General features: G+C 44.4%; 6 non-coding genes across 6 annotated transcripts; all 6 read left to right on the top strand.

Annotated features, from left to right (window-relative positions):
• Nucleotides 1-2,451: 2,451 nt before the first annotated feature.
• On the top strand, nucleotides 2,452-2,615 carry LOC142190658 (U1 spliceosomal RNA). Its single transcript, XR_012714342.1, has one exon. It is a non-coding gene; the product is annotated as a U1 spliceosomal RNA (small nuclear RNA).
• Nucleotides 2,616-6,487: 3,872 nt separating this feature from the next.
• Nucleotides 6,488-6,651, top strand: LOC142190608 (U1 spliceosomal RNA). The gene has a single exon (XR_012714294.1). It is a non-coding gene; the product is annotated as a U1 spliceosomal RNA (small nuclear RNA).
• A 3,866-nt stretch (nucleotides 6,652-10,517) lies between these two features.
• Nucleotides 10,518-10,681, top strand: LOC142190704 (U1 spliceosomal RNA). Its single transcript, XR_012714385.1, has one exon. It is a non-coding gene; the product is annotated as a U1 spliceosomal RNA (small nuclear RNA).
• Nucleotides 10,682-14,542: 3,861 nt separating this feature from the next.
• Nucleotides 14,543-14,706, top strand: LOC142190659 (U1 spliceosomal RNA). Its single transcript, XR_012714343.1, has one exon. It is a non-coding gene; the product is annotated as a U1 spliceosomal RNA (small nuclear RNA).
• A 3,872-nt stretch (nucleotides 14,707-18,578) lies between these two features.
• On the top strand, nucleotides 18,579-18,742 carry LOC142190660 (U1 spliceosomal RNA). Its single transcript, XR_012714344.1, has one exon. It is a non-coding gene; the product is annotated as a U1 spliceosomal RNA (small nuclear RNA).
• Nucleotides 18,743-22,614: 3,872 nt separating this feature from the next.
• LOC142190722 (U1 spliceosomal RNA) lies at nucleotides 22,615-22,778 on the top strand. The gene has a single exon (XR_012714402.1). It is a non-coding gene; the product is annotated as a U1 spliceosomal RNA (small nuclear RNA).
• The last annotated feature ends 3,567 nt before the right edge of the window (nucleotides 22,779-26,345 follow it).

Genomic DNA, 26,345 nt, shown 5'->3' on the forward strand with positions numbered 1-26,345 from the left:
AATACTGACCCCTGCGGCACCCCACTGGTGACTGTGGCCCCGTCTGAATATTTACCATTAACAAGTACCCTCTGTTTCCTATCAGTGAGCCAGTTGCTAACCCAAATGCATATGTTTCCCCCCCAGTCCCAACAATCTCATTTTGCATCCCAACCGTTTATCTGGAACAGTATCAAAAGCCTTTGAAAAGTCCAGGTACACCACGTCTACTGCATTAGCCATGTCCAGTCTTGAACTGACCTCCTCATAGAAGCTGATCAGATTAGTCTGACAGGACCGATTCCTCATAAACCCATGCTGATTGGGTGTTATAAGATTATTTACATTGAGATACCCCAGGATAGCATCTCTTAGAAAGCCCTCAAATATCTTTCCCACCACAGAAGTTAAACTTACTGGCCTATAGTTTCCAGGTTCCCTTTTACACCCCTTTTTGAAAATTGGCACCACATTTGCTATTCGCCAATCCTGTGGAACAGACCCAGTCATTACTGAATCCTTAAATATTAGATACAAGGGTCTATCTATGACCATGCTTAATTCCCTCAGAACTCGGGGGTGTATACCATCTGGACCGGGCGATTTCTCTATTTTAGTGTTTTGCAGGCGGCGCTGCACTTCTTCCTGGGTTAAGCAGGTGACATTTAATTGAGAGTTAACATTACCCCTAATCATGTTGCCGGCCAATGGATATTCTTGTGTAAACACTGTAGAGAAGAAGGCATTTAATACTTGTGCTCTTTCCTCATCCTCCTCCACCATTACACCCAGATTATTTTTGAGAGTGCCGACATTGTCAGTTTTTATTCTCTTATTATTTATGTAATTGAAGAATAATTTTGGATTACTTTTACTTTCCTTGGCAATTTTTCTCTCAGCCTCAATCTTCGCCTCCTTTATTTGTTTTTTGCACAATTTATTTTTCTCTGTTATAGTTTTTTAATGCTGTGTCGCTACTCTCTTGTTTTAGTACTTTAAATGCTTCCTTTTTATCCCTCATTGCATTCTGTACTGTTTTAGTTAGCCATATTGGTTTTCTATGATTTCTAGCCCGCTTATTCCCATAGGGTATGTGTTTTCTAGTGCTCTTATTTAGTATATTTTTGAAGATGTCCCATTTAGTTTGTGTTCCCGTCACGTTGAGGACATTGTCCCAGTTTATGCTGCTAGGCTCCTCTCTCAGCTGGTTAAAATTTGCCTTCCTGAAGTTTAGTGTTTTTGTACCCCCTCTAATGAACGTCTTCTTAATGTGTACAAGAAAACTTATTCTGTTATGGTCACTATTACCCAGATGTCCCCCAACCTCCACTTTTGATAGTGTGTCAGGTTCATTTGTTAAAATTAGGTCTAAAAGGGCCTGGCCTCTTGTTGGGTCCTGCACTAGTTGCGATAGGTAATTGTCTTTTATTACTGACAAGAACCTGCTCCCTTTGTTGGATCTGCAGGTTTCTGCCTCCCAGTTGATATCTGGGTAGTTGAAATCCCCCATAATAATGACTTTATTCTGCTTTGCGGCCTCATCTATTTGTTTTATTAGTACATTTTCAGCTTCTTCCATTATATTTGGAGATTTATAACAAACCCCTATCAGTATTTTATTATTTTTTGTTCCTCCCGTAATCTCCACCCATAAGGACTCCACATAATCATTTTCCTCCCAGATGTCCTCACGCAGGACTGGCTTAAGGCCGTTTTTTACGTATAAGCAAACCCCTCCCCCTTTCTTATTTGTACGCTCCTTTCTAAACATACTGTACCCTTGTTTATTTACAGCCCAGTCATAGCTAGAGTCCAGCCATGTCTCACTTACCCCCCACCATGTCATAATTGTCTTCCAACATCATCACTTCTAGTTCCTCCATCTTGTTAGTAAGACTTCGGGCATTCGTATGCATACATTTCATAGATTTATCTTCCCTACTCTTCCACTGCCTACTGACTGCTCTAACCCGACCCCCTGCTCCACCCCCAGTTTCAGTATCTAGCCCTCTTTCCATTTCTACACTATCTTGCCCTCTACATGTTACCCTCTCCCCCCAGTACCTAGTTTAAACACTCCTCCAACCGTCTAGCCATCTTCTCTTCTAATTCTAATGAGCCATCCCGGCTTAAGTAAACCAAAGGCACGCAGCTGCCTCGTGCCTGACTCTGCTGCCCAGCCGGAGCTCGGTTTCTGGAAGCCGCCACCCATTCGCCCCCTCCCCTTTCGTTTTATGCTAATGCCCTTGCTGCACTGCATCTTGGAAATGCCTAGCCGGGAACATTTGAATGCAGGCAGCGGGGTGTCGGGGCGAGGAATGGAGCGCAGCCTGTGCTACGGCCGCCTACCGAGGAAAACGCATGCGGTGTGGCATTGCACCATGCGGACCTCTGTTGGCCAAGGGCCAATGCCTCCCCAATGCGGCAGGGCTGCGGGGGAGGGGCGCTGGCCTAGCAGTCGGTGAATAACTCATACTTACCTGGCAGGGGAGATACCATGATCATGAAGGTGGTTCTCCCAGGGTGAGGCTCATCCATTGCACTCCGGGTGTGCTGACCCCTGCGATTTCCCCAAATGCGGGAAACTCGACTGCATAATTTGTGGTAGTGGGGGACTGCGTTCGCGCTTTCCCCTGATTTTCTCTGGTTGAAAGACAGTGCTCGTTCCTTGCTTCCTCTCGCTTGCTAGTTTGTTGCTCGACGCTGCGTACCTGTGCAGTACACTCAGATGGTTAGACTATCGCAACCGGGTTGCTGGCAGAGAGGCACGCTGCTGCTGCTGCTGCCGCCGCTGCCACAGTGTAAGCAAAGCATTCCAGGTGGCCTTTGTCTCCCTCTAGTGGATGAGCGACAGTCCACTCATTCAGTCACACCGTTGGAACGTTAGAGTTTCAACTGTTATGGTGATGCAGCAAGTTCTCCGCTTCAGGCCTGAACCCGCCGCTTTCCATACCTGCCATTCATAGTTACATAGTAGATGAAGTTGGATAAAGACATGAGTCCATCAAGTCCAACCTATAGCCATACAATCCCCTACAGTGTTGATCCAGGGGAAGGCAAAAACCCCCATGAGGCTCATGCCAATTGCCCTATTTCAGAGGAAAAAATTCCTTCCCGACTCCAAATCTGGCAGTCAGTATAAAACCCTGGATCAACGTGTCCTTAAAATCTAGAGACCATAACCCATTATATTTTTCTCTTCAAGAAAGGCATCCAGGCCCACTTTGAACTTGTTCAGTGAATCCGCCATCACCACTTCCTGGGGCAGAGACTTCCAGAGCCTCGCTGTTCTTACTGTGAAGAATCCCCTTCTATGTTTCTGGTGAAACCTTCTCTCCTCCATACGTAGTGGATGTCCTCTTGTCACTGTCACTGGCCTAGGAGTAAAAAGATCCTTAGAAAGTTCTTTGTATTGTCCCTTCATGTATTTGTACATTGTTATTAGATCTCCCCGTAGACGTCTTTTCTCTAAGCTGAATAACCCCAAGTTTGTTAATCTATCGTTGTACTCCAGTCCACCCATTCCCCTAATCATTTTGGTTGCCCGTCTTTGCACTTTTTCAAGTTCACGTATGTCTTTCTTGTATATCGGGGCCCAAAATTGTGCACAATATTCTAAGTGTGGCCGTACCAGTGATTTGTATAGAGGCATAACTATGTCCTTGTCATGAGAATCTAGACCTCTTTTGATGCATCCCATAATTTTATTTGCCTTGGCAGCAGCTGCCTGACACTGGTCATTAAAGGTAAGCTTGCTGTCCACCAAAATCCCTAAGTCTTTTTCATTGACAGTCTTACCCAGTAATTTACTATTTAGTACATAGTCATACATTTTATTACGTCGCCCAAAGTGCATTACTTTACATTTGTCAACATTAAACTTCATTTGCCAAGTCTCCGCCCATGCTTCCAGTTTCCTTAGATCCCCTTGTAATATTCTACTATCCTCCTCATTATTGATTACCCTACAAAGTTTAGTATCATCTGCAAATATAGACACCCTGCTTTGTAAACCCTCTACCAGGTCATTAATAAAGATGTTAAACAAGAGAGGACCTAATACTGACCCCTGCGGCACCCCACTGGTGACTGTGGCCCCGTCTGAATATTTACCATTAACAAGTACCCTCTGTTTCCTATCAGTGAGCCAGTTGCTAACCCAAATGCATATGTTTCCCCCCAGTCCCAACAATCTCATTTTGCATCCCAACCGTTTATCTGGAACAGTATCAAAAGCCTTTGAAAAGTCCAGGTACACCACGTCTACTGCATTAGCCATGTCCAGTCTTGAACTGACCTCCTCATAGAAGCTGATCAGATTAGTCTGACAGGACCGATTCCTCATAAACCCATGCTGATTGGGTGTTATAAGATTATTTACATTGAGATACCCCAGGATAGCATCTCTTAGAAAGCCCTCAAATATCTTTCCCACCACAGAAGTTAAACTTACTGGCCTATAGTTTCCAGGTTCCCTTTTACACCCCTTTTTGAAAATTGGCACCACATTTGCTATTCGCCAATCCTGTGGAACAGACCCAGTCATTACTGAATCCTTAAATATTAGATACAAGGGTCTATCTATGACCATGCTTAATTCCCTCAGAACTCGGGGGTGTATACCATCTGGACCAGGCGATTTCTCTATTTTAGTGTTTTGCAGGCGGCGCTGCACTTCTTCCTGGGTTAAGCAGGTGACATTTAATTGAGAGTTAACATTACCCCTAATCATGTTGCCGGCCAATGGATATTCTTGTGTAAACACTGTAGAGAAGAAGGCATTTAATACTTGTGCTCTTTCCTCATCCTCCTCCACCATTACACCCAGATTATTTTTGAGAGTGCCGACATTGTCAGTTTTTATTCTCTTATTATTTATGTAATTGAAGAATAATTTTGGATTACTTTTACTTTCCTTGGCAATTTTTCTCTCAGCCTCAATCTTCGCCTCCTTTATTTGTTTTTTGCACAATTTATTTTTCTCTGTTATAGGTTTTTAATGCTGTGTCGCTACTCTCTTGTTTTAGTACTTTAAATGCTTCCTTTTTATCCCTCATTGCATTCTGTACTGTTTTAGTTAGCCATATTGGTTTTCTATGATTTCTAGCCCGCTTATTCCCATAGGGTATGTGTTTTCTAGTGCTCTTATTTAGTATATTTTTGAAGATGTCCCATTTAGTTTGTGTTCCCGTCACGTTGAGGACATTGTCCCAGTTTATGCTGCTAGGCTCCTCTCTCAGCTGGTTAAAATTTGCCTTCCTGAAGTTTAGTGTTTTTGTACCCCCTCTAATGAACGTCTTCTTAATGTGTACAAGAAAACTTATTCTGTTATGGTCACTATTACCCAGATGTCCCCCAACCTCCACTTTTGATAGTGTGTCAGGTTCATTTGTTAAAATTAGGTCTAAAAGGGCCTGGCCTCTTGTTGGGTCCTGCACTAGTTGCGATAGGTAATTGTCTTTTATTACTGACAAGAACCTGCTCCCTTTGTTGGATCTGCAGGTTTCTGCCTCCCAGTTGATATCTGGGTAGTTGAAATCCCCCATAATAATGACTTTATTCTGCTTTGCGGCCTCATCTATTTGTTTTATTAGTACATTTTCAGCTTCTTCCATTATATTTGGAGATTTATAACAAACCCCTATCAGTATTTTATTATTTTTTGTTCCTCCCGTAATCTCCACCCATAAGGACTCCACATAATCATTTTCCTCCCAGATGTCCTCACGCAGGACTGGCTTAAGGCCGTTTTTTACGTATAAGCAAACCCCTCCCCCTTTCTTATTTGTACGCTCCTTTCTAAACATACTGTACCCTTGTTTATTTACAGCCCAGTCATAGCTAGAGTCCAGCCATGTCTCACTTACCCCCCACCATGTCATAATTGTCTTCCAACATCATCACTTCTAGTTCCTCCATCTTGTTAGTAAGACTTCGGGCATTCGTATGCATACATTTCATAGATTTATCTTCCCTACTCTTCCACTGCCTACTGACTGCTCTAACCCGACCCCCTGCTCCACCCCCAGTTTCAGTATCTAGCCCTCTTTCCATTTCTACACTATCTTGCCCTCTACATGTTACCCTCTCCCCCCAGTACCTAGTTTAAACACTCCTCCAACCGTCTAGCCATCTTCTCTTCTAATTCTAATGAGCCATCCCGGCTTAAGTAAACCAAAGGCACGCAGCTGCCTCGTGCCTGACTCTGCTGCCCAGCCGGAGCTCGGTTTCTGGAAGCCGCCACCCATTCGCCCCCTCCCCTTTCGTTTTATGCTAATGCCCTTGCTGCAATGCATCTTGGAAATGCCTAGCCGGGAACATTTGAATGCAGGCAGCGGGGTGTCGGGGCGAGGAATGGAGCGCAGCCTGTGCTACGGCCGCCTACCGAGGAAAACGCATGCGGTGTGGCATTGCACCATGCGGACCTCTGTTGGCCAAGGGCCAATGCCTCCCCAATGCGGCAGGGCTGCGGGGGAGGGGCGCTGGCCTAGCAGTCGGTGAATAACTCATACTTACCTGGCAGGGGAGATACCATGATCATGAAGGTGGTTCTCCCAGGGTGAGGCTCATCCATTGCACTCCGGGTGTGCTGACCCCTGCGATTTCCCCAAATGTGGGAAACTCGACTGCATAATTTGTGGTAGTGGGGGACTGCGTTCGCGCTTTCCCCTGATTTTCTCTGGTTGAAAGACAGTGCTCGTTCCTTGCTTCCTCTCGCTTGCTAGTTTGTTGCTCGATGCTGCGTACCTGTGCAGTACGCTCAGATGGTTAGACTATCGCAACCGGGTTGCTGGCAGAGAGGCACGCTGCTGCTGCCGCCGCTGCCACAGTGTAAGCAAAGCATTCCAGGTGGCCTTTGTCTCCCTCTAGTGGATGAGCGACAGTCCACTCATTCAGTCACACCGTTGGAACGTTAGAGTTTCAACTGTTATGGTGATGCAGCAAGTTCTCCGCTTCAGGCCTGAACCCGCCGCTTTCCATACCTGCCATTCATAGTTACATAGTAGATGAAGTTGGATAAAGACATGAGTCCATCAAGTCCAACCTATAGCCCTACAATCCCCTACAGTGTTGATCCAGGGGAAGGCAAAAACCCCCATGAGGCTCATGCCAATTGCCCTATTTCAGAGGAAAAAATTCCTTCCCGACTCCAAATCTGGCAGTCAGTATAAAACCCTGGATCAACGTGTCCTTAAAATCTAGAGACCATAACCCATTATATTTTTCTCTTCAAGAAAGGCATCCAGGCCCACTTTGAACTTGTTCAGTGAATCCGCCATCACCACTTCCTGGGGCAGAGACTTCCAGAGCCTCGCTGTTCTTACTGTGAAGAATCCCCTTCTATGTTTCTGATGAAACCTTCTCTCCTCCATACGTAGTGGATGTCCTCTTGTCACTGTCACTGGCCTAGGAGTAAAAAGATCCTTAGAAAGTTCTTTGTATTGTCCCTTCATGTATTTGTACATTGTTATTAGATCTCCCCGTAGACGTCTTTTCTCTAAGCTGAATAACCCCAAGTTTGTTAATCTATCGTTGTACTCCAGTCCACCCATTCCCCTAATCATTTTGGTTGCCCGTCTTTGCACTTTTTCAAGTTCACGTATGTCTTTCTTGTATATCGGGGCCCAAAATTGTGCACAATATTCTAAGTGTGGCCGTACCAGTGATTTGTATAGAGGCATAACTATGTCCTTGTCATGAGAATCTAGACCTCTTTTGATGCATCCCATAATTTTATTTGCCTTGGCAGCAGCTGCCTGACACTGGTCATTAAAGGTAAGCTTGCTGTCCACCAAAATCCCTAAGTCTTTTTCATTGACAGTCTTACCCAGTAATTTACTATTTAGTACATAGTCATACATTTTATTACGTCGCCCAAAGTGCATTACTTTACATTTGTCAACATTAAACTTCATTTGCCAAGTCTCTGCCCATGCTTCCAGTTTCCTTAGATCCCCTTGTAATATTCTACTATCCTCCTCATTATTGATTACCCTACAAAGTTTAGTATCATCTGCAAATATAGACACCCTGCTTTGTAAACCCTCTACCAGGTCATTAATAAAGATGTTAAACAAGAGAGGACCTAATACTGACCCCTGCGGCACCCCACTGGTGACTGTGGCCCCGTCTGAATATTTACCATTAACAAGTACCCTCTGTTTCCTATCAGTGAGCCAGTTGCTAACCCAAATGCATATGTTTCCCCCCAGTCCCAACAATCTCATTTTGCATCCCAACCGTTTATCTGGAACAGTATCAAAAGCCTTTGAAAAGTCCAGGTACACCACGTCTACTGCATTAGCCATGTCCAGTCTTGAACTGACCTCCTCATAGAAGCTGATCAGATTAGTCTGACAGGACCGATTCCTCATAAACCCATGCTGATTGGGTGTTATAAGATTATTTACATTGAGATACCCCAGGATAGCATCTCTTAGAAAGCCCTCAAATATCTTTCCCACCACAGAAGTTAAACTTACTGGCCTATAGTTTCCAGGTTCCCTTTTACACCCCTTTTTGAAAATTGGCACCACATTTGCTATTCGCCAATCCTGTGGAACAGACCCAGTCATTACTGAATCCTTAAATATTAGATACAAGGGTCTATCTATGACCATGCTTAATTCCCTCAGAACTCGGGGGTGTATACCATCTGGACCGGGCGATTTCTCTATTTTAGTGTTTTGCAGGCGGCGCTGCACTTCTTCCTGGGTTAAGCAGGTGACATTTAATTGAGAGTTAACATTACCCCTAATCATGTTGCCGGCCAATGGATATTCTTGTGTAAACACTGTAGAGAAGAAGGCATTTAATACTTGTGCTCTTTCCTCATCCTCCTCCACCATTACACCCAGATTATTTTTGAGAGTGCCGACATTGTCAGTTTTTATTCTCTTATTATTTATGTAATTGAAGAATAATTTTGGATTACTTTTACTTTCCTTGGCAATTTTTCTCTCAGCCTCAATCTTCGCCTCCTTTATTTGTTTTTTGCACAATTTATTTTTCTCTGTTATAGTTTTTTAATGCTGTGTCGCTACTCTCTTGTTTTAGTACTTTAAATGCTTCCTTTTTATCCCTCATTGCATTCTGTACTGTTTTAGTTAGCCATATTGGTTTTCTATGATTTCTAGCCCGCTTATTCCCATAGGGTATGTGTTTTCTAGTGCTCTTATTTAGTATATTTTTGAAGATGTCCCATTTAGTTTGTGTTCCCGTCACGTTGAGGACATTGTCCCAGTTTATGCTGCTAGGCTCCTCTCTCAGCTGGTTAAAATTTGCCTTCCTGAAGTTTAGTGTTTTTGTACCCCCTCTAATGAACGTCTTCTTAATGTGTACAAGAAAACTTATTCTGTTATGGTCACTATTACCCAGATGTCCCCCAACCTCCACTTTTGATAGTGTGTCAGGTTCATTTGTTAAAATTAGGTCTAAAAGGGCCTGGCCTCTTGTTGGGTCCTGCACTAGTTGCGATAGGTAATTGTCTTTTATTACTGACAAGAACCTGCTCCCTTTGTTGGATCTGCAGGTTTCTGCCTCCCAGTTGATATCTGGGTAGTTGAAATCCCCCATAATAATGACTTTATTCTGCTTTGCGGCCTCATCTATTTGTTTTATTAGTACATTTTCAGCTTCTTCCATTATATTTGGAGATTTATAACAAACCCCTATCAGTATTTTATTATTTTTTGTTCCTCCCGTAATCTCCACCCATAAGGACTCCACATAATCATTTTCCTCCCAGATGTCCTCACGCAGGACTGGCTTAAGGCCGTTTTTTACGTATAAGCAAACCCCTCCCCCTTTCTTATTTGTACGCTCCTTTCTAAACATACTGTACCCTTGTTTATTTACAGCCCAGTCATAGCTAGAGTCCAGCCATGTCTCACTTACCCCCCACCATGTCATAATTGTCTTCCAACATCATCACTTCTAGTTCCTCCATCTTGTTAGTAAGACTTCGGGCATTCGTATGCATACATTTCATAGATTTATCTTCCCTACTCTTCCACTGCCTACTGACTGCTCTAACCCGACCCCCTGCTCCACCCCCAGTTTCAGTATCTAGCCCTCTTTCCATTTCTACACTATCTTGCCCTCTACATGTTACCCTCTCCCCCCAGTACCTAGTTTAAACACTCCTCCAACCGTCTAGCCATCTTCTCTTCTAATTCTAATGAGCCATCCCGGCTTAAGTAAACCAAAGGCACGCAGCTGCCTCGTGCCTGACTCTGCTGCCCAGCCGGAGCTCGGTTTCTGGAAGCCGCCACCCATTCGCCCCCTCCCCTTTCGTTTTATGCTAATGCCCTTGCTGCACTGCATCTTGGAAATGCCTAGCCGGGAACATTTGAATGCAGGCAGCGGGGTGTCGGGGCGAGGAATGGAGCGCAGCCTGTGCTACGGCCGCCTACCGAGGAAAACGCATGCGGTGTGGCATTGCACCATGCGGACCTCTGTTGGCCAAGGGCCAATGCCTCCCCAATGCGGCAGGGCTGCGGGGGAGGGGCGCTGGCCTAGCAGTCGGTGAATAACTCATACTTACCTGGCAGGGGAGATACCATGATCATGAAGGTGGTTCTCCCAGGGTGAGGCTCATCCATTGCACTCTGGGTGTGCTGACCCCTGCGATTTCCCCAAATGCGGGAAACTCGACTGCATAATTTGTGGTAGTGGGGGACTGCGTTCGCGCTTTCCCCTGATTTTCTCTGGTTGAAAGACAGTGCTCGTTCCTTGCTTCCTCTCGCTTGCTAGTTTGTTGCTCGATGCTGCGTACCTGTGCAGTACACTCAGATGGTTAGACTATCGCAACTGGGTTGCTGGCAGAGAGGCACGCTGCCGCCGCTGCCACAGTGTAAGCAAAGCATTCCAGGTGGCCTTTGTCTCCCTCTAGTGGATGAGCGACAGTCCACTCATTCAGTCACACCGTTGGAACGTTAGAGTTTCAACTGTTATGGTGATGCAGCAAGTTCTCCGCTTCAGGCCTGAACCCGCCGCTTTCCATACCTGCCATTCATAGTTACATAGTAGATGAAGTTGGATAAAGACATGAGTCCATCAAGTCCAACCTATAGCCCTACAATCCCCTACAGTGTTGATCCAGGGGAAGGCAAAAACCCCCATGAGGCTCATGCCAATTGCCCTATTTCAGAGGAAAAAATTCCTTCCCGACTCCAAATCTGGCAGTCAGTATAAAACCCTGGATCAACGTGTCCTTAAAATCTAGAGACCATAACCCATTATATTTTTCTCTTCAAGAAAGGCATCCAGGCCCACTTTGAACTTGTTCAGTGAATCCGCCATCACCACTTCCTGGGGCAGAGACTTCCAGAGCCTCGCTGTTCTTACTGTGAAGAATCCCCTTCTATGTTTCTGGTGAAACCTTCTCTCCTCCATACGTAGTGGATGTCCTCTTGTCACTGTCACTGGCCTAGGAGTAAAAAGATCCTTAGAAAGTTCTTTGTATTGTCCCTTCATGTATTTGTACATTGTTATTAGATCTCCCCGTAGACGTCTTTTCTCTAAGCTGAATAACCCCAAGTTTGTTAATCTATCGTTGTACTCCAGTCCACCCATTCCCCTAATCATTTTGGTTGCCCGTCTTTGCACTTTTTCAAGTTCACGTATGTCTTTCTTGTATATCGGGGCCCAAAATTGTGCACAATATTCTAAGTGTGGCCGTACCAGTGATTTGTATAGAGGCATAACTATGTCCTTGTCATGAGAATCTAGACCTCTTTTGATGCATCCCATAATGTTATTTGCCTTGGCAGCAGCTGCCTGACACTGGTCATTAAAGGTAAGCTTGCTGTCCACCAAAATCCCTAAGTCTTTTTCATTGACAGTCTTACCCAGTAATTTACTATTTAGTACATAGTCATACATTTTATTACGTCGCCCAAAGTGCATTACTTTACATTTGTCAACATTAAACTTCATTTGCCAAGTCTCCGCCCATGCTTCCAGTTTCCTTAGATCCCCTTGTAATATTCTACTATCCTCCTCATTATTGATTACCCTACAAAGTTTAGTATCATCTGCAAATATAGACACCCTGCTTTGTAAACCCTCTACCAGGTCATTAATAAAGATGTTAAACAAGAGAGGACCTAATACTGACCCCTGCGGCACCCCACTGGTGACTGTGGCCCCGTCTGAATATTTACCATTAACAAGTACCCTCTGTTTCCTATCAGTGAGCCAGTTGCTAACCCAAATGCATATGTTTCCCCCCCAGTCCCAACAATCTCATTTTGCATCCCAACCGTTTATCTGGAACAGTATCAAAAGCCTTTGAAAAGTCCAGGTACACCACGTCTACTGCATTAGCCATGTCCAGTCTTGAACTGACCTCCTCATAGAAGCTGATCAGATTAGTCTGACAGGACCGATTCCTCATAAACCCATGCTGATTGGGTGTTATAAGATTATTTACATTGAGATACCCCAGGATAGCATCTCTTAGAAAGCCCTCAAATATCTTTCCCACCACAGAAGTTAAACTTACTGGCCTATAGTTTCCAGGTTCCCTTTTACACCCCTTTTTGAAAATTGGCACCACATTTGCTATTCGCCAATCCTGTGGAACAGACCCAGTCATTACTGAATCCTTAAATATTAGATACAAGGGTCTATCTATGACCATGCTTAATTCCCTCAGAACTCGGGGGTGTATACCATCTGGACCGGGCGATTTCTCTATTTTAGTGTTTTGCAGGCGGCGCTGCACTTCTTCCTGGGTTAAGCAGGTGACATTTAATTGAGAGTTAACATTACCCCTAATCATGTTGCCGGCCAATGGATATTCTTGTGTAAACACTGTAGAGAAGAAGGCATTTAATACTTGTGCTCTTTCCTCATCCTCCTCCACCATTACACCCAGATTATTTTTGAGAGTGCCGACATTGTCAGTTTTTATTCTCTTATTATTTATGTAATTGAAGAATAATTTTGGATTACTTTTACTTTCCTTGGCAATTTTTCTCTCAGCCTCAATCTTCGCCTCCTTTATTTGTTTTTTGCACAATTTATTTTTCTCTGTTATAGTTTTTTAATGCTGTGTCGCTACTCTCTTGTTTTAGTACTTTAAATGCTTCCTTTTTATCCCTCATTGCATTCTGTACTGTTTTAGTTAGCCATATTGGTTTTCTATGATTTCTAGCCCGCTTATTCCCATAGGGTATGTGTTTTCTAGTGCTCTTATTTAGTATATTTTTGAAGATGTCCCATTTAGTTTGTGTTCCCGTCACGTTGAGGACATTGTCCCAGTTTATGCTGCTAGGCTCCTCTCTCAGCTGGTTAAAATTTGCCTTCCTGAAGTTTAGTGTTTTTGTACCCCCTCTAATGAACGTCTTCTTAATGTGTACAAGAAAACTTATTCTGTTATGGTCACTATTACCCAGATGTCCCCCAACCTCCACTTTTGATAGTGTGTCAGGTTCATTTGTTAAAATTAGGTCTAAAAGGGCCTGGCCTCTTGTTGGGTCCTGCACTAGTTGCGATAGGTAATTGTCTTTTATTACTGACAAGAACCTGCTCCCTTTGTTGGATCTGCAGGTTTCTGCCTCCCAGTTGATATCTGGGTAGTTGAAATCCCCCATAATAATGACTTTATTCTGCTTTGCGGCCTCATCTATTTGTTTTATTAGTACATTTTCAGCTTCTTCCATTATATTTGGAGATTTATAACAAACCCCTATCAGTATTTTATTATTTTTTGTTCCTCCCGTAATCTCCACCCATAAGGACTCCACATAATCATTTTCCTCCCAGATGTCCTCACGCAGGACTGGCTTAAGGCCGTTTTTTACGTATAAGCAAACCCCTCCCCCTTTCTTATTTGTACGCTCCTTTCTAAACATACTGTACCCTTGTTTATTTACAGCCCAGTCATAGCTAGAGTCCAGCCATGTCTCACTTACCCCCCACCATGTCATAATTGTCTTCCAACATCATCACTTCTAGTTCCTCCATCTTGTTAGTAAGACTTCGGGCATTCGTATGCATACATTTCATAGATTTATCTTCCCTACTCTTCCACTGCCTACTGACTGCTCTAACCCGACCCCCTGCTCCACCCCCAGTTTCAGTATCTAGCCCTCTTTCCATTTCTACACTATCTTGCCCTCTACATGTTACCCTCTCCCCCCAGTACCTAGTTTAAACACTCCTCCAACCGTCTAGCCATCTTCTCTTCTAATTCTAATGAGCCATCCCGGCTTAAGTAAACCAAAGGCACGCAGCTGCCTCGTGCCTGACTCTGCTGCCCAGCCGGAGCTCGGTTTCTGGAAGCCGCCACCCATTCGCCCCCTCCCCTTTCGTTTTATGCTAATGCCCTTGCTGCACTGCATCTTGGAAATGCCTAGCCGGGAACATTTGAATGCAGGCAGCGGGGTGTCGGGGCGAGGAATGGAGCGCAGCCTGTGCTACGGCCGCCTACCGAGGAAAACGCATGCGGTGTGGCATTGCACCATGCGGACCTCTGTTGGCCAAGGGCCAATGCCTCCCCAATGCGGCAGGGCTGCGGGGGAGGGGCGCTGGCCTAGCAGTCGGTGAATAACTCATACTTACCTGGCAGGGGAGATACCATGATCATGAAGGTGGTTCTCCCAGGGTGAGGCTCATCCATTGCACTCCGGGTGTGCTGACCCCTGCGATTTCCCCAAATGCGGGAAACTCGACTGCATAATTTGTGGTAGTGGGGGACTGCGTTCGCGCTTTCCCCTGATTTTCTCTGGTTGAAAGACAGTGCTCGTTCCTTGCTTCCTCTCGCTTGCTAGTTTGTTGCTCGACGCTGCGTACCTGTGCAGTACACTCAGATGGTTAGACTATCGCAACCGGGTTGCTGGCAGAGAGGCACGCTGCTGCTGCTGCTGCCGCCGCTGCCACAGTGTAAGCAAAGCATTCCAGGTGGCCTTTGTCTCCCTCTAGTGGATGAGCGACAGTCCACTCATTCAGTCACACCGTTGGAACGTTAGAGTTTCAACTGTTATGGTGATGCAGCAAGTTCTCCGCTTCAGGCCTGAACCCGCCGCTTTCCATACCTGCCATTCATAGTTACATAGTAGATGAAGTTGGATAAAGACATGAGTCCATCAAGTCCAACCTATAGCCATACAATCCCCTACAGTGTTGATCCAGGGGAAGGCAAAAACCCCCATGAGGCTCATGCCAATTGCCCTATTTCAGAGGAAAAAATTCCTTCCCGACTCCAAATCTGGCAGTCAGTATAAAACCCTGGATCAACGTGTCCTTAAAATCTAGAGACCATAACCCATTATATTTTTCTCTTCAAGAAAGGCATCCAGGCCCACTTTGAACTTGTTCAGTGAATCCGCCATCACCACTTCCTGGGGCAGAGACTTCCAGAGCCTCGCTGTTCTTACTGTGAAGAATCCCCTTCTATGTTTCTGGTGAAACCTTCTCTCCTCCATACGTAGTGGATGTCCTCTTGTCACTGTCACTGGCCTAGGAGTAAAAAGATCCTTAGAAAGTTCTTTGTATTGTCCCTTCATGTATTTGTACATTGTTATTAGATCTCCCCGTAGACGTCTTTTCTCTAAGCTGAATAACCCCAAGTTTGTTAATCTATCGTTGTACTCCAGTCCACCCATTCCCCTAATCATTTTGGTTGCCCGTCTTTGCACTTTTTCAAGTTCACGTATGTCTTTCTTGTATATCGGGGCCCAAAATTGTGCACAATATTCTAAGTGTGGCCGTACCAGTGATTTGTATAGAGGCATAACTATGTCCTTGTCATGAGAATCTAGACCTCTTTTGATGCATCCCATAATTTTATTTGCCTTGGCAGCAGCTGCCTGACACTGGTCATTAAAGGTAAGCTTGCTGTCCACCAAAATCCCTAAGTCTTTTTCATTGACAGTCTTACCCAGTAATTTACTATTTAGTACATAGTCATACATTTTATTACGTCGCCCAAAGTGCATTACTTTACATTTGTCAACATTAAACTTCATTTGCCAAGTCTCCGCCCATGCTTCCAGTTTCCTTAGATCCCCTTGTAATATTCTACTATCCTCCTCATTATTGATTACCCTACAAAGTTTAGTATCATCTGCAAATATAGACACCCTGCTTTGTAAACCCTCTACCAGGTCATTAATAAAGATGTTAAACAAGAGAGGACCTAATACTGACCCCTGCGGCACCCCACTGGTGACTGTGGCCCCGTCTGAATATTTACCATTAACAAGTACCCTCTGTTTCCTATCAGTGAGCCAGTTGCTAACCCAAATGCATATGTTTCCCCCCAGTCCCAACAATCTCATTTTGCATCCCAACCGTTTATCTGGAACAGTATCAAAAGCCTTTGAAAAGTCCAGGTACACCACGTCTACTGCATTAGCCATGTCCAGTCTTGAACTGACCTCCTCATAGAAGCTGATCAGATTAGTCTGACAGGACCGATTCCTCATAAACCCATGCTGATTGGGTGTTATAAGATTATTTACATTGAGATACCCCAGGATAGCATCTCTTAGAAAGCCCTCAAATATCTTTCCCACCACAGAAGTTAAACTTACTGGCCTATAGTTTCCAGGTTCCCTTTTACACCCCTTTTTGAAAATTGGCACCACATTTGCTATTCGCCAATCCTGTGGAACAGACCCAGTCATTACTGAATCCTTAAATATTAGATACAAGGGTCTATCTATGACCATGCTTAATTCCCTCAGAACTCGGGGGTGTATACCATCTGGACCAGGCGATTTCTCTATTTTAGTGTTTTGCAGGCGGCGCTGCACTTCTTCCTGGGTTAAGCAGGTGACATTTAATTGAGAGTTAACATTACCCCTAATCATGTTGCCGGCCAATGGATATTCTTGTGTAAACACTGTAGAGAAGAAGGCATTTAATACTTGTGCTCTTTCCTCATCCTCCTCCACCATTACACCCAGATTATTTTTGAGAGTGCCGACATTGTCAGTTTTTATTCTCTTATTATTTATGTAATTGAAGAATAATTTTGGATTACTTTTACTTTCCTTGGCAATTTTTCTCTCAGCCTCAATCTTCGCCTCCTTTATTTGTTTTTTGCACAATTTATTTTTCTCTGTTATAGTTTTTTAATGCTGTGTCGCTACTCTCTTGTTTTAGTACTTTAAATGCTTCCTTTTTATCCCTCATTGCATTCTGTACTGTTTTAGTTAGCCATATTGGTTTTCTATGATTTCTAGCCCGCTTATTCCCATAGGGTATGTGTTTTCTAGTGCTCTTATTTAGTATATTTTTGAAGATGTCCCATTTAGTTTGTGTTCCCGTCACGTTGAGGACATTGTCCCAGTTTATGCTGCTAGGCTCCTCTCTCAGCTGGTTAAAATTTGCCTTCCTGAAGTTTAGTGTTTTTGTACCCCCTCTAATGAACGTCTTCTTAATGTGTACAAGAAAACTTATTCTGTTATGGTCACTATTACCCAGATGTCCCCCAACCTCCACTTTTGATAGTGTGTCAGGTTCATTTGTTAAAATTAGGTCTAAAAGGGCCTGGCCTCTTGTTGGGTCCTGCACTAGTTGCGATAGGTAATTGTCTTTTATTACTGACAAGAACCTGCTCCCTTTGTTGGATCTGCAGGTTTCTGCCTCCCAGTTGATATCTGGGTAGTTGAAATCCCCCATAATAATGACTTTATTCTGCTTTGCGGCCTCATCTATTTGTTTTATTAGTACATTTTCAGCTTCTTCCATTATATTTGGAGATTTATAACAAACCCCTATCAGTATTTTATTATTTTTTGTTCCTCCCGTAATCTCCACCCATAAGGACTCCACATAATCATTTTCCTCCCAGATGTCCTCACGCAGGACTGGCTTAAGGCCGTTTTTTACGTATAAGCAAACCCCTCCCCCTTTCTTATTTGTACGCTCCTTTCTAAACATACTGTACCCTTGTTTATTTACAGCCCAGTCATAGCTAGAGTCCAGCCATGTCTCACTTACCCCCCACCATGTCATAATTGTCTTCCAACATCATCACTTCTAGTTCCTCCATCTTGTTAGTAAGACTTCGGGCATTCGTATGCATACATTTCATAGATTTATCTTCCCTACTCTTCCACTGCCTACTGACTGCTCTAACCCGACCCCCTGCTCCACCCCCAGTTTCAGTATCTAGCCCTCTTTCCATTTCTACACTATCTTGCCCTCTACATGTTACCCTCTCCCCCCAGTACCTAGTTTAAACACTCCTCCAACCGTCTAGCCATCTTCTCTTCTAATTCTAATGAGCCATCCCGGCTTAAGTAAACCAAAGGCACGCAGCTGCCTCGTGCCTGACTCTGCTGCCCAGCCGGAGCTCGGTTTCTGGAAGCCGCCACCCATTCGCCCCCTCCCCTTTCGTTTTATGCTAATGCCCTTGCTGCACTGCATCTTGGAAATGCCTAGCCGGGAACATTTGAATGCAGGCAGCGGGGTGTCGGGGCGAGGAATGGAGCGCAGCCTGTGCTACGGCCGCCTACCGAGGAAAACGCATGCGGTGTGGCATTGCACCATGCGGACCTCTGTTGGCCAAGGGCCAATGCCTCCCCAATGCGGCAGGGCTGCGGGGGAGGGGCGCTGGCCTAGCAGTCGGTGAATAACTCATACTTACCTGGCAGGGGAGATACCATGATCATGAAGGTGGTTCTCCCAGGGTGAGGCTCATCCATTGCACTCCGGGTGTGCTGACCCCTGCGATTTCCCCAAATGCGGGAAACTCGACTGCATAATTTGTGGTAGTGGGGGACTGCGTTCGCGCTTTCCCCTGATTTTCTCTGGTTGAAAGACAGTGCTCGTTCCTTGCTTCCTCTCGCTTGCTAGTTTGTTGCTCGATGCTGCGTACCTGTGCAGTACACTCAGATGGTTAGACTATCGCAACCGGGTTGCTGGCAGAGAGGCACGCTGCTGCTGCTGCTGCCGCCGCTGCCACAGTGTAAGCAAAGCATTCCAGGTGGCCTTTGTCTCCCTCTAGTGGATGAGCGACAGTCCACTCATTCAGTCACACCGTTGGAACGTTAGAGTTTCAACTGTTATGGTGATGCAGCAAGTTCTCCGCTTCAGGCCTGAACCCGCCGCTTTCCATACCTGCCATTCATAGTTACATAGTAGATGAAGTTGGATAAAGACATGAGTCCATCAAGTCCAACCTATAGCCCTACAATCCCCTACAGTGTTGATCCAGGGGAAGGCAAAAACCCCCATGAGGCTCATGCCAATTGCCCTATTTCAGAGGAAAAAATTCCTTCCCGACTCCAAATCTGGCAGTCAGTATAAAACCCTGGATCAACGTGTCCTTAAAATCTAGAGACCATAACCCATTATATTTTTCTCTTCAAGAAAGGCATCCAGGCCCACTTTGAACTTGTTCAGTGAATCCGCCATCACCACTTCCTGGGGCAGAGACTTCCAGAGCCTCGCTGTTCTTACTGTGAAGAATCCCCTTCTATGTTTCTGATGAAACCTTCTCTCCTCCATACGTAGTGGATGTCCTCTTGTCACTGTCACTGGCCTAGGAGTAAAAAGATCCTTAGAAAGTTCTTTGTATTGTCCCTTCATGTATTTGTACATTGTTATTAGATCTCCCCGTAGACGTCTTTTCTCTAAGCTGAATAACCCCAAGTTTGTTAATCTATCGTTGTACTCCAGTCCACCCATTCCCCTAATCATTTTGGTTGCCCGTCTTTGCACTTTTTCAAGTTCACGTATGTCTTTCTTGTATATCGGGGCCCAAAATTGTGCACAATATTCTAAGTGTGGCCGTACCAGTGATTTGTATAGAGGCATAACTATGTCCTTGTCATGAGAATCTAGACCTCTTTTGATGCATCCCATAATTTTATTTGCCTTGGCAGCAGCTGCCTGACACTGGTCATTAAAGGTAAGCTTGCTGTCCACCAAAATCCCTAAGTCTTTTTCATTGACAGTCTTACCCAGTAATTTACTATTTAGTACATAGTCATACATTTTATTACGTCGCCCAAAGTGCATTACTTTACATTTGTCAACATTAAACTTCATTTGCCAAGTCTCCGCCCATGCTTCCAGTTTCCTTAGATCCCCTTGCAATATTCTACTATCCTCCTCATTATTGATTACCCTACAAAGTTTAGTATCATCTGCAAATATAGACACCCTGCTTTGTAAACCCTCTACCAGGTCATTAATAAAGATGTTAAACAAGAGAGGACCTAATACTGACCCCTGCGGCACCCCACTGGTGACTGTGGCCCCGTCTGAATATTTACCATTAACAAGTACCCTCTGTTTCCTATCAGTGAGCCAGTTGCTAACCCAAATGCATATGTTTCCCCCCAGTCCCAACAATCTCATTTTGCATCCCAACCGTTTATCTGGAACAGTATCAAAAGCCTTTGAAAAGTCCAGGTACACCACGTCTACTGCATTAGCCATGTCCAGTCTTGAACTGACCTCCTCATAGAAGCTGATCAGATTAGTCTGACAGGACCGATTCCTCATAAACCCATGCTGATTGGGTGTTATAAGATTATTTACATTGAGATACCCCAGGATAGCATCTCTTAGAAAGCCCTCAAATATCTTTCCCACCACAGAAGTTAAACTTACTGGCCTATAGTTTCCAGGTTCCCTTTTACACCCCTTTTTGAAAATTGGCACCACATTTGCTATTCGCCAATCCTGTGGAACAGACCCAGTCATTACTGAATCCTTAAATATTAGATACAAGGGTCTATCTATGACCATGCTTAATTCCCTCAGAACTCGGGGGTGTATACCATCTGGACCGGGCGATTTCTCTATTTTAGTGTTTTGCAGGCGGCGCTGCACTTCTTCCTGGGTTAAGCAGGTGACATTTAATTGAGAGTTAACATTACCCCTAATCATGTTGCCGGCCAATGGATATTCTTGTGTAAACACTGTAGAGAAGAAGGCATTTAATACTTGTGCTCTTTCCTCATCCTCCTCCACCATTACACCCAGATTATTTTTGAGAGTGCCGACATTGTCAGTTTTTATTCTCTTATTATTTATGTAATTGAAGAATAATTTTGGATTACTTTTACTTTCCTTGGCAATTTTTCTCTCAGCCTCAATCTTCGCCTCCTTTATTTGTTTTTTGCACAATTTATTTTTCTCTGTTATAGTTTTTTAATGCTGTGTCGCTACTCTCTTGTTTTAGTACTTTAAATGCTTCCTTTTTATCCCTCATTGCATTCTGTACTGTTTTAGTTAGCCATATTGGTTTTCTATGATTTCTAGCCCGCTTATTCCCATAGGGTATGTGTTTTCTAGTGCTCTTATTTAGTATATTTTTGAAGATGTCCCATTTAGTTTGTGTTCCCGTCACGTTGAGGACATTGTCCCAGTTTATGCTGCTAGGCTCCTCTCTCAGCTGGTTAAAATTTGCCTTCCTGAAGTTTAGTGTTTTTGTACCCCCTCTAATGAACGTCTTCTTAATGTGTACAAGAAAACTTATTCTGTTATGGTCACTATTACCCAGATGTCCCCCAACCTCCACTTTTGATAGTGTGTCAGGTTCATTTGTTAAAATTAGGTCTAAAAGGGCCTGGCCTCTTGTTGGGTCCTGCACTAGTTGCGATAGGTAATTGTCTTTTATTACTGACAAGAACCTGCTCCCTTTGTTGGATCTGCAGGTTTCTGCCTCCCAGTTGATATCTGGGTAGTTGAAATCCCCCATAATAATGACTTTATTCTGCTTTGCGGCCTCATCTATTTGTTTTATTAGTACATTTTCAGCTTCTTCCATTATATTTGGAGATTTATAACAAACCCCTATCAGTATTTTATTATTTTTTGTTCCTCCCGTAATCTCCACCCATAAGGACTCCACATAATCATTTTCCTCCCAGATGTCCTCACGCAGGACTGGCTTAAGGCCGTTTTTTACGTATAAGCAAACCCCTCCCCCTTTCTTATTTGTACGCTCCTTTCTAAACATACTGTACCCTTGTTTATTTACAGCCCAGTCATAGCTAGAGTCCAGCCATGTCTCACTTACCCCCCACCATGTCATAATTGTCTTCCAACATCATCACTTCTAGTTCCTCCATCTTGTTAGTAAGACTTCGGGCATTCGTATGCATACATTTCATAGATTTATCTTCCCTACTCTTCCACTGCCTACTGACTGCTCTAACCCGACCCCCTGCTCCACCCCCAGTTTCAGTATCTAGCCCTCTTTCCATTTCTACACTATCTTGCCCTCTACATGTTACCCTCTCCCCCCAGTACCTAGTTTAAACACTCCTCCAACCGTCTAGCCATCTTCTCTTCTAATTCTAATGAGCCATCCCGGCTTAAGTAAACCAAAGGCACGCAGCTGCCTCGTGCCTGACTCTGCTGCCCAGCCGGAGCTCGGTTTCTGGAAGCCGCCACCCATTCGCCCCCTCCCCTTTCGTTTTATGCTAATGCCCTTGCTGCACTGCATCTTGGAAATGCCTAGCCGGGAACATTTGAATGCAGGCAGCGGGGTGTCGGGGCGAGGAATGGAGCGCAGCCTGTGCTACGGCCGCCTACCGAGGAAAACGCATGCGGTGTGGCATTGCACCATGCGGACCTCTGTTGGCCAAGGGCCAATGCCTCCCCAATGCGGCAGGGCTGCGGGGGAGGGGCGCTGGCCTAGCAGTCGGTGAATAACTCATACTTACCTGGCAGGGGAGATACCATGATCATGAAGGTGGTTCTCCCAGGGTGAGGCTCATCCATTGCACTCCGGGTGTGCTGACCCCTGCGATTTCCCCAAATGCGGGAAACTCAACTGCATAATTTGTGGTAGTGGGGGACTGCGTTCGCGCTTTCCCCTGATTTTCTCTGGTTGAAAGACAGTGCTCGTTCCTTGCTTCCTCTCGCTTGCTAGTTTGTTGCTCGATGCTGCGTACCTGTGCAGTACACTCAGATGGTTAGACTATCGCAACCGGGTTGCTGGCAGAGAGGCACGCTGCTGCTGCCGCCGCTGCCACAGTGTAAGCAAAGCATTCCAGGTGGCCTTTGTCTCCCTCTAGTGGATGAGCGACAGTCCACTCATTCAGTCACACCGTTGGAACGTTAGAGTTTCAACTGTTATGGTGATGCAGCAAGTTCTCCGCTTCAGGCCTGAACCCGCCGCTTTCCATACCTGCCATTCATAGTTACATAGTAGATGAAGTTGGATAAAGACATGAGTCCATCAAGTCCAACCTATAGCCCTACAATCCCCTACAGTGTTGATCCAGGGGAAGGCAAAAACCCCCATGAGGCTCATGCCAATTGCCCTATTTCAGAGGAAAAAATTCCTTCCCGACTCCAAATCTGGCAGTCAGTATAAAACCCTGGATCAACGTGTCCTTAAAATCTAGAGACCATAACCCATTATATTTTTCTCTTCAAGAAAGGCATCCAGGCCCACTTTGAACTTGTTCAGTGAATCCGCCATCACCACTTCCTGGGGCAGAGACTTCCAGAGCCTCGCTGTTCTTACTGTGAAGAATCCCCTTCTATGTTTCTGGTGAAACCTTCTCTCCTCCATACGTAGTGGATGTCCTCTTGTCACTGTCACTGGCCTAGGAGTAAAAAGATCCTTAGAAAGTTCTTTGTATTGTCCCTTCATGTATTTGTACATTGTTATTAGATCTCCCCGTAGACGTCTTTTCTCTAAGCTGAATAACCCCAAGTTTGTTAATCTATCGTTGTACTCCAGTCCACCCATTCCCCTAATCATTTTGGTTGCCCGTCTTTGCACTTTTTCAAGTTCACGTATGTCTTTCTTGTATATCGGGGCCCAAAATTGTGCACAATATTCTAAGTGTGGCCGTACCAGTGATTTGTATAGAGGCATAACTATGTCCTTGTCATGAGAATCTAGACCTCTTTTGATGCATCCCATAATTTTATTTGCCTTGGCAGCAGCTGCCTGACACTGGTCATTAAAGGTAAGCTTGCTGTCCACCAAAATCCCTAAGTCTTTTTCATTGACAGTCTTACCCAGTAATTTACTATTTAGTACATAGTCATACATTTTATTACGTCGCCCAAAGTGCATTACTTTACATTTGTCAACATTAAACTTCATTTGCCAAGTCTCCGCCCATGCTTCCAGTTTCCTTAGATCCCCTTGTAATATTCTACTATCCTCCTCATTATTGATTACCCTACAAAGTTTAGTATCATCTGCAAATATAGACACCCTGCTTTGTAAACCCTCTACCAGGTCATTAATAAAGATGTTAAACAAGAGAGGACCTAATACTGACCCCTGCGGCACCCCACTGGTGACTGTGGCCCCATCTGAATATTTACCATTAACAAGTACCCTCTGTTTCCTATCAGTGAGCCAGTTGCTAACCCAAATGCATATGTTTCCCCCCAGTCCCAACAATCTCATTTTGCATCCCAACCGTTTATCTGGAACAGTATCAAAAGCCTTTGAAAAGTCCAGGTACACCACGTCTACTGCATTAGCCATGTCCAGTCTTGAACTGACCTCCTCATAGAAGCTGATCAGATTAGTCTGACAGGACCGATTCCTCATAAACCCATGCTGATTGGGTGTTATAAGATTATTTACATTGAGATACCCCAGGATAGCATCTCTTAGAAAGCCCTCAAATATCTTTCCCACCACAGAAGTTAAACTTACTGGCCTATAGTTTCCAGGTTCCCTTTTACACCCCTTTTTGAAAATTGGCACCACATTTGCTATTCGCCAATCCTGTGGAACAGACCCAGTCATTACTGAATCCTTAAATATTAGATACAAGGGTCTATCTATGACCATGCTTAATTCCCTCAGAACTCGGGGGTGTATACCATCTGGACCGGGCGATTTCTCTATTTTAGTGTTTTGCAGGCGGCGCTGCACTTCTTCCTGGGTTAAGCAGGTGACATTTAATTGAGAGTTAACATTACCCCTAATCATGTTGCCGGCCAATGGATATTCTTGTGTAAACACTGTAGAGAAGAAGGCATTTAATACTTGTGCTCTTTCCTCATCCTCCTCCACCATTACACCCAGATTATTTTTGAGAGTGCCGACATTGTCAGTTTTTATTCTCTTATTATTTATGTAATTGAAGAATAATTTTGGATTACTTTTACTTTCCTTGGCAATTTTTCTCTCAGCCTCAATCTTCGCCTCCTTTATTTGTTTTTTGCACAATTTATTTTTCTCTGTTATAGTTTTTTAATGCTGTGTCGCTACTCTCTTGTTTTAGTACTTTAAATGCTTCCTTTTTATCCCTCATTGCATTCTGTACTGTTTTAGTTAGCCATATTGGTTTTCTATGATTTCTAGCCCGCTTATTCCCATAGGGTATGTGTTTTCTAGTGCTCTTATTTAGTATATTTTTGAAGATGTCCCATTTAGTTTGTGTTCCCGTCACGTTGAGGACATTGTCCCAGTTTATGCTGCTAGGCTCCTCTCTCAGCTGGTTAAAATTTGCCTTCCTGAAGTTTAGTGTTTTTGTACCCCCTCTAATGAACGTCTTCTTAATGTGTACAAGAAAACTTATTCTGTTATGGTCACTATTACCCAGATGTCCCCCAACCTCCACTTTTGATAGTGTGTCAGGTTCATTTGTTAAAATTAGGTCTAAAAGGGCCTGGCCTCTTGTTGGGTCCTGCACTAGTTGCGATAGGTAATTGTCTTTTATTACTGACAAGAACCTGCTCCCTTTGTTGGATCTGCAGGTTTCTGCCTCCCAGTTGATATCTGGGTAGTTGAAATCCCCCATAATAATGACTTTATTCTGCTTTGCGGCCTCATCTATTTGTTTTATTAGTACATTTTCAGCTTCTTCCATTATATTTGGAGATTTATAACAAACCCCTATCAGTATTTTATTATTTTTTGTTCCTCCCGTAATCTCCACCCATAAGGACTCCACATAATCATTTTCCTCCCAGATGTCCTCACGCAGGACTGGCTTAAGGCCGTTTTTTACGTATAAGCAAACCCCTCCCCCTTTCTTATTTGTACGCTCCTTTCTAAACATACTGTACCCTTGTTTATTTACAGCCCAGTCATAGCTAGAGTCCAGCCATGTCTCACTTACCCCCCACCATGTCATAATTGTCTTCCAACATCATCACTTCTAGTTCCTCCATCTTGTTAGTAAGACTTCGGGCATTCGTATGCATACATTTCATAGATTTATCTTCCCTACTCTTCCACTGCCTACTGACTGCTCTAACCCGACCCCCTGCTCCACCCCCAGTTTCAGTATCTAGCCCTCTTTCCATTTCTACACTATCTTGCCCTCTACATGTTACCCTCTCCCCCCAGTACCTAGTTTAAACACTCCTCCAACCGTCTAGCCATCTTCTCTTCTAATTCTAATGAGCCATCCCGGCTTAAGTAAACCAAAGGCACGCAGCTGCCTCGTGCCTGACTCTGC

This window comes from Leptodactylus fuscus, chromosome 1 (genome assembly GCF_031893055.1).
Source record: "Leptodactylus fuscus isolate aLepFus1 chromosome 1, aLepFus1.hap2, whole genome shotgun sequence".
In the NCBI taxonomy this organism is placed as follows: Eukaryota; Metazoa; Chordata; class Amphibia; order Anura; family Leptodactylidae; genus Leptodactylus; species Leptodactylus fuscus.